This window comes from Sus scrofa, chromosome 15 (assembly GCF_054392235.1).
Source record: "Sus scrofa isolate SSC_HxYL_T2T_F1_AM1 chromosome 15, Sscrofa_HxYL_maternal_Yorkshire_Landrace_v2.0, whole genome shotgun sequence".
Taxonomy (NCBI): domain Eukaryota; kingdom Metazoa; phylum Chordata; class Mammalia; order Artiodactyla; family Suidae; genus Sus; species Sus scrofa.
This window is the reverse complement of record NC_139397.1, coordinates 18249286-18256499: the sequence shown is the minus strand read 5'-3', so window position 1 is coordinate 18256499 and position 7214 is coordinate 18249286. Positions and strand designations below refer to the sequence as shown.

At 37.4% G+C, this 7214-nt stretch overlaps 1 pseudogene; it reads left to right on the top strand.

Moving 5' to 3' along the window:
* The first annotated feature begins 3602 nt into the window (after window positions 1–3602).
* Window positions 3603–4069, top strand: LOC146395743 (large ribosomal subunit protein uL24 pseudogene; annotated as a pseudogene).
* Window positions 4070–7214: the final 3145 nt, after the last annotated feature.

Here is a 7214-nt window from a genome sequence, read left to right as displayed (position 1 = left end):
GTGTGTGTGCGTGTGTGTGTGTGTGTGTGTGTGTGGTGTGTGAGAGATAGAGAGAGAGAAGAATATACATGCCTGTTTGCTTTTGAGTTGTATTCTAAAATAAGGACTCAGTATAAAATTGATGAGAGTAGTGTTTCATCAAAGTCCTATTTACTTAAAGCCTGGCTGGTGTTTCATTTACTTACAGAACACAAAGGTAAAACGTAATTACAAAGTAATTACACTCATGGTTATCAAAATAAGATGGTTCACAGGGAAGGACCTAGTATCTGCTAAAAAAAAAAAAAAAAAAAGGTCCTAGGGACTGTATCATTAAGGATGCTTCTAGTTACAAACAACAGAAAAAGCAACTCAAACTTGCAGAAACAATGAAGAAAATTTATTGGCTCAAATAACTAATAGTGCAAAGGATGGGAGAGATTTGGGTGAAATTCCAAATAACTTGGCTGCCTTAGTCTAGTTCTTCGTTCTTTGATTGTTGACTCTGTCTTAGGCTAACTTCTTTTCAGGTTGAAGAATTTCAGTTCACAGCAACCAGGATTCTTTCCTATTTACGTCTCCCACTAAAGGCCATTTCTCCCCCCAGTGAAAGTCCTGATCTTCATTTTTTTTAATTTTAATTTACACTTATTTCTTGAAAGTTGACATGCTCATACTAGGAAACCAAAAAACACAAGCAAATAGGAAGCAAAAATACAATCTCATCCATAATCACAAGCAGTTTACAGTTTGATACATCCTAACTGTATGATCTGGCTTCATTTTGATCGGCCCAATTTGACCCAATTTGGGGCCACTCTTGAATCACCTGTAGTGGCAAGAAGGAAAGACTAACCAAGACATATTCCTGGTACACACTGATAGAAATCCATGGGTTTTTAAAATATTGAAACACTCTAAGCCAGATGATAAGTAGCCAATACGCTAAGTCCCCCAGGTGTTTCTCATTGCATCCACCTGGAATGTCCCTGAACTCTCTTTATCCAGCAATTAAAAAGTTAATATCTGCAAAGAAATCCATTTGGACCCTGCTCCAGCATTGCTGCAGGCATCTATTCTGTTTGGATGGATCATGCCCTGGTTGTTAAACATTTTGAATATATTCCCAGCCTGCAGCTGAAGGCAGTAGTAACACCATTGTTTTTATTTCCTAGATCTTCCATAATAAAGTACCAGAAACTGGTTGGCTTAAGACAGCAAAAATGTATTCTCCTATCATTCTAAAGGTTAGGAGTCCAAAATCAAGGTGTTTGCTGAGCCCTGCTCCATCCAAAGGCTCTAGGAAAGAAACCCTCTTGCTCTTCTAGCTGGTGGTTGCCAACAGTCCTAGGTGTTCTCAGTTTGTGGCAGCCTAACTCCAATCTCTGCCTCTGACTTTACAAGGTTATTTTGTGTCTGTGTATAAATTTTCCCCTTCTTTTTATGAGCCAATCTCTGGATTAGGAACCACTCTAATCCAGCATGACCTCATCTTAACTTGATTATACCTGCAAAGATATTATTTCCAAATAAGTAACATCCATAGGTTCCAGGTGGACATGAATTTGGGTGGACACTATTCAACCCAGCACCACAGCTCCCAAGTTGGATGGCTTCTCTGTGATGGGAAAGTAGTAAGTGATGTTGGGAAGTTTCCCACAGTGCCCACTATACATGCTGGACTCTCTTGGCCTCAGCTATCTTCATGTGCAAGTTGTAGTCTATAGCTATAGTTGACCCAGCGTTTCAGATTTTATTTGCATCTTCTGAGCTGGATCTTATGCTGTCTAATCTCATTTTCAATTCAAAGGCCTAAGCCCATGGACTTCAAAAAGTCATTTGGGAGAGGGGTCTGGGAGAGTCCTTAAATCCACATGCCGGGCCAAGCATTATCAATAGAGCAAATAAGCAACATATCTCACCTATGTTTTTCAGTTGTATGTAGCTGTAATTAATTAAACAAAAATTCATTTAAAATCTTCCTACATTTATAATACCTCTTTATCATGTATATTCTCTATCAACAGATAGTAAATACAACACTATTGTATTTTAGTACACTGGCATCTATAAACGGGCCCTGACTAATTTTTACACCCCTTTCCCCTAGGGATCTACATGGCTTACTCTCCTACCTCCTTCAAGTCTCTGTTCGAGCATTACCTGCTCAGGGCAAAACTTGCTTTCCACGGTAGTTATCATCACTTGACATATTGTATATTTTGCATGCTTATTTTGTTTATTGTCTACCTTCTATAACAGTGCAAAATACTATATAAATTTAACATTTATCATTTTCATTTTATTCACTACATAGTCATAGCTCTTAAACCTGTGCCTGGTATAAAGAAGGTATACAACAAATATTTGATGAATGAATGAAAGGACATTTTTTTTAATTTATTGGGGTATAGTTGACTTTCAATGTTGTATTAGTTTCAAGTCACAAAAATAAACAAGCATTAGAATATCTCAAATAAATTTAAAAGAATCTCTTATGTATAGAGTGTTAACCATGTGTCAGGCTCTGCATAGAATTTTTTTTCTTTTTCTTTCCTTTTTTCTTTTTTTAAGGGCCGCACCCATGGCATAAGGAGGTTCCCAGGCGAGGGGGCAAATCAGAGATGCAGCTGCCAGCCACAGCCATAGCAATGCCAGATTGGAGCCACATCTGCCACCTACACCACAGCTCACAGTAACACTGGATCCATAACCCACTGAGTGAGACCAGGGATCAAACCTGTGTCCTCGAGGATGCTAGTCAGATTCGTTTCCACTGAGCCACAACGGGAACTCCCGCATAGCATTTTATACGTATGATCTCAGTGAATTTTCATAGCAGATCCTATGTGATTGGTCTTATAACCAACTTACAAAGAGATGTTATATAACTAGTTTTAGGAGTGAAAAAGTCAGCACATGGGGAATATGGGTTTGAACCCTGACTTATCTGACTTAAGAGTCCATTGTCTTCCTAAAACGACTAAAACATGCCTCTTTAAACTTAAAAAAAAAAAAATCACTATCACCAATAGCAATAAAAAAGACAAAATGAAATCTTCATTTGAAAAGGGGCAACTAGGAGTTCCTCTTGTGGCTCAGCAGGTTAAGAACCTGACATAGTGTCCATGAGGATGCGGATTCAACTCCTGACATTGATCAGTGGGTTAAGGATCTGGCATTGCTGCAAGCTGCAGCCAAGGTAGCAGATGTGGTTCAGATCTGCCATTACTGTGGGTGTGGCATAGGCTGGCAGCTGCAGCTCCAATTCAACCCCTAGCCCAGGAACTTCCATATGCCACAGGTGTGGCCCTAAAAAGAAAATAAATAAATAAATAAGAATGGCAAAGGAAAGAAAAAGATATGAAAAATGTTTTTAAATAAATAAATATGTAAAAATAAAGAGAGGTAACTAAATGCTTGATTAGGATCCCAAGTATGTGAAAATTATAGAGCCTAGCCCTTTGAAGGAAAAACACTGAGTAGGTCAGACAAAAGGCTGAGCAGAGATTAGAAAAGCAGAACTGCACCCTCAAACACACAAAGAGATAATAGAGAAACTTTTCTGAAAACTCCATCTTCTTTTCCCTGTTGTGGTCATCACTGAAGCAACATGAGCCACAATGAAATACAATCCCTTTGTTTCTTGTGACCAGAGTGAGAACCATAAAAATCATTTCAACTCACCTTCCCACATTTGCACCAAGACTGTCTTTCCCTCTTTTCCCGAGAGCTGAGAGAGAAGTACAATGTCTAGACCATATCCATCTGAATGGATGATGAATCTTGAGTTGTATGAGGAGACTACAAATATCAGCAGACTGGCAAAGTAGTTCAGGTTTTCAGGAAGAAATGTATCATCTACCCTAGACATATGCAACCAGAGAAGCCAATGGCACAACTGTCCATGTGGGCATTCAGCCCAGCAAGGTGGTTATAACCAGGCTGAAAGTGGACACTGGTGGCAAAAAAGACCTTTGGATGTAAAGCCAGATCTTGCAAAGTAGGAAGGGAAAAGGGCCAAAAAGGAAGAAGCTTGAGAAGATGTGGGAATGAAGAAATTTTATATACAGCTTTCTTTAAAACCTGATACAATGGAAAAAAAAAAAAAGCCTCCCTAACCCTATCAGCTGCCCCATACTCCCACTGTGCAAAATGATGATAAATTATTTCAGGTTCTTGCTTATTGATTTGCCATCAACCTGTACCAGAAGACTCAGATAATCAAAGACTTCCAAGAATAAAATAAGGACTTCTTTATGAAAGAGTGCTCTTATTTTGGTCAATTATAAAACAGTAGAGGGGTCCTTCATTTGCCCTTCTGCTGGCCATGTGAAGAAACATGGGCTTGGCTCTGCCTCTGTTCTTCTCCAAGTCTTCTTTGAAAGATTTGCTGTTTGTAAAATAATCCAGAAAAATACTAAAAAAAAGAGGGTAAAAGTCCTAGCATACCCCAGGTACAAGGAAATATTCTTGGGAAACATTTGCAAGTAGGTACCTGAAACTTCAAAACCATATCAATAAAAGAAAATGTTACATGAATAACTTTTGAGTATTGAAACTTAAAGTATGTTAGAAAATCAGAAGGCCTATAAAATGAGACAATGTGTTTTCTAACATGCCCTAAGGTCTCTACATAAACAGATTCTAAGGGATATTTATGTAAGTAATTCACACTTGGAGCCAAAAGAAGCCCCCTATTGATGAGAGTATTCCAATTACCAGCATCTCTCACCACACACAGAAAAGTGACTTAAGTTGTCAATTCTTTGTGTTATTTGATCTGAAGTTTTGCTGCTGGTTTTATTTCAGAAGTAATGTCTCAGAGAAAACTAAAATTTATATAAATCTTCTTTAGGATTTTAGAAGCATTTCATGTCTTGGCTTTTTAAGATAATTTTGTAGAAGAGAGATAAAATATTGAGATTCAACCAAAGCAGAAAACAAAGCATTAAAGTTGAATTTACTACACCAAATCAGGATTTCAGTACCAACAGGTGCAAATCTACACATTCACAATCTTTGGTTCCTCCTTTGCACATCTTTTATATTCATTGACACAGGCTCAATATGATTTTGTATATTTTTTTCTCACAGAAATGGACAACTTGTGATGTACCTCAAATGAGAAGATTCTTCAACACATCAAATTTCATGTTATTATGGCTAGCTCAGTACTAACACTTGGGTGACTGCTTTCCAACTCTGGGAAGCACTTTAAGAAGACTTAAAGTTGTGTATATCTAATCTAAGGTTGAACACTGTATACAGAAAAAAAAATGGCAGGAATTTAGCAACCAGAAGTCTGTGTCTCCTGATAAAAGAAGGTAGACAACTCCTCTAAAAGACAGCAAGATATTATTCAAAATCAAACATTTGCTTCTCCATTTACCAGTGAAAATTGTATTCTCTTGTCAAATACAATATGTGTTATTACTAAAAATTATATGCCCATCACTAAATGCCCAAGTTCACCTACATATTTGACCTAACATATCAAACAAAGAAAACAGGCTTGGCCACAAAGTCAGTGAAAGTCAAATAAAAGGCCAAACTAAACAGATGAGACACCATGCCCCGAAGATCAACAGAGGAGATCATTGTTAGGTGAGGAGGGCTTAGCAAGGAGGATTTGCTGTGCCCATCACAAACAAAGCAACTCATTTAAGCTACTTAAAAACAAATCCTATTGGAGGGCCAATGGCCAGTTAGATGCATACAACTGGAGTTTTTCTTTACCACATCATATTAAAGTGAACCCTACATGGATATCCTAGAGGTATCTTTGAAATTTTTTGGTAATAATAATAGTGGTAACAAATATGTAGCTTTATATTAGTTAATTTTTTTCAATATAGAGTGTTATTTAAATATAAAATGTGTGACAATTATGATGGCTGAGATTCAGATAATAATGAATTATTTGTTTTAAAACAATCCTTATTCCAGTATATCCCTCCTAAAGGACTCTACAGCTTTTGAACCCTGGGCATTACCTGGTCTGGTCTACACTATCAAAGAGTCCACGATATTTCCCTATTTGTCATAATATGCCCATATTTCCTCAGGTTTGTCAGAAGAAACTTCCATCCACTAAACTGAAAAGCACAATTTCTTCTCCTCCACAGCATCCATCAGGATTCTTCCTGCTAGGTATTGTGATCATATACCTGGAAAACTCAAGAGACTCACCAAAAAGCTATTCAGCAAAGTAGTGGGGCACAAAATTAATATACAAAAGACAGAAAATGACATGGATATATAATGGAATCAAGTAGTCATTTTAAAAAGAAAAGAAGGGAATTCCTGTCCTGGCTCAGTGGTTAACAAATCCGACTAGGAACCATGAGGTTGCGGGTCCAATCCTTGGCCTCACTCAGTGGATTAAGGATCCATTGTTGCTGTGAGCTGTAGTGTAGGTTGCAGACATGGCTCAGATCCTGTGTTGCTGTGGCTATGGCCAGTGGCCACAGTTCCAATTGGACCCCTAGCTGGGAACCTCCATGTGCCGTGGGTGCGGCCACAGAAAAGACAAAAAAAAAAGAGAAATAAAAAAGGAAAAGAAGATAAAGGCACAGTAATAAATTTATTGAGAAATATTAAAAATTATTGGAGCACATACAAGAAATTTTTTACAAGGGGAGATGTACCAGTTGGTAAAATAAAAAAGGTGTCAATTCTTCTGAGTTAATGTATCGTTTCAACATAAGCCCAATAAGAAAAATGTTGATAGTGGTATTTTTGAAACAGGGCGAACTGATCATAAACTTTATATGAAAAAACAATTAATCAAAAAATAGGCAGGAAACTGAGGGGGAGAAAAGGGAAGTGAGGGCAAATTAGCCCTATCAGCTATTAAAACATGAAAACTTGAACACTTAAACAATGTGGTACTGGGTAATCATTAGACAAGATGACCAAAGAATAATATACAAAGTCTGGAAATAATTCCAGATGCATACTGCAATTTACTATATGAAAAACACAGCATTTCAATCAGTGGGGAGGAGATTATCACTTCAGTAAGTGGTGGGAGATTACATGGAGGGGGAAAGATGTTGGATTTGTACCACACTCCTTGCTCTAGTAAAACCAGGGTAAATTTCAAATAAATCAAAGATGTACATACAAAATGAGAGCATGTAAGTATTAGAAGAAGTTACAGGAAGTTCCTTTTTAGTATTTCAGTGAAGAATTTCTTTATGAGTCAAAATCTAGAATCCATAGAATAAGAT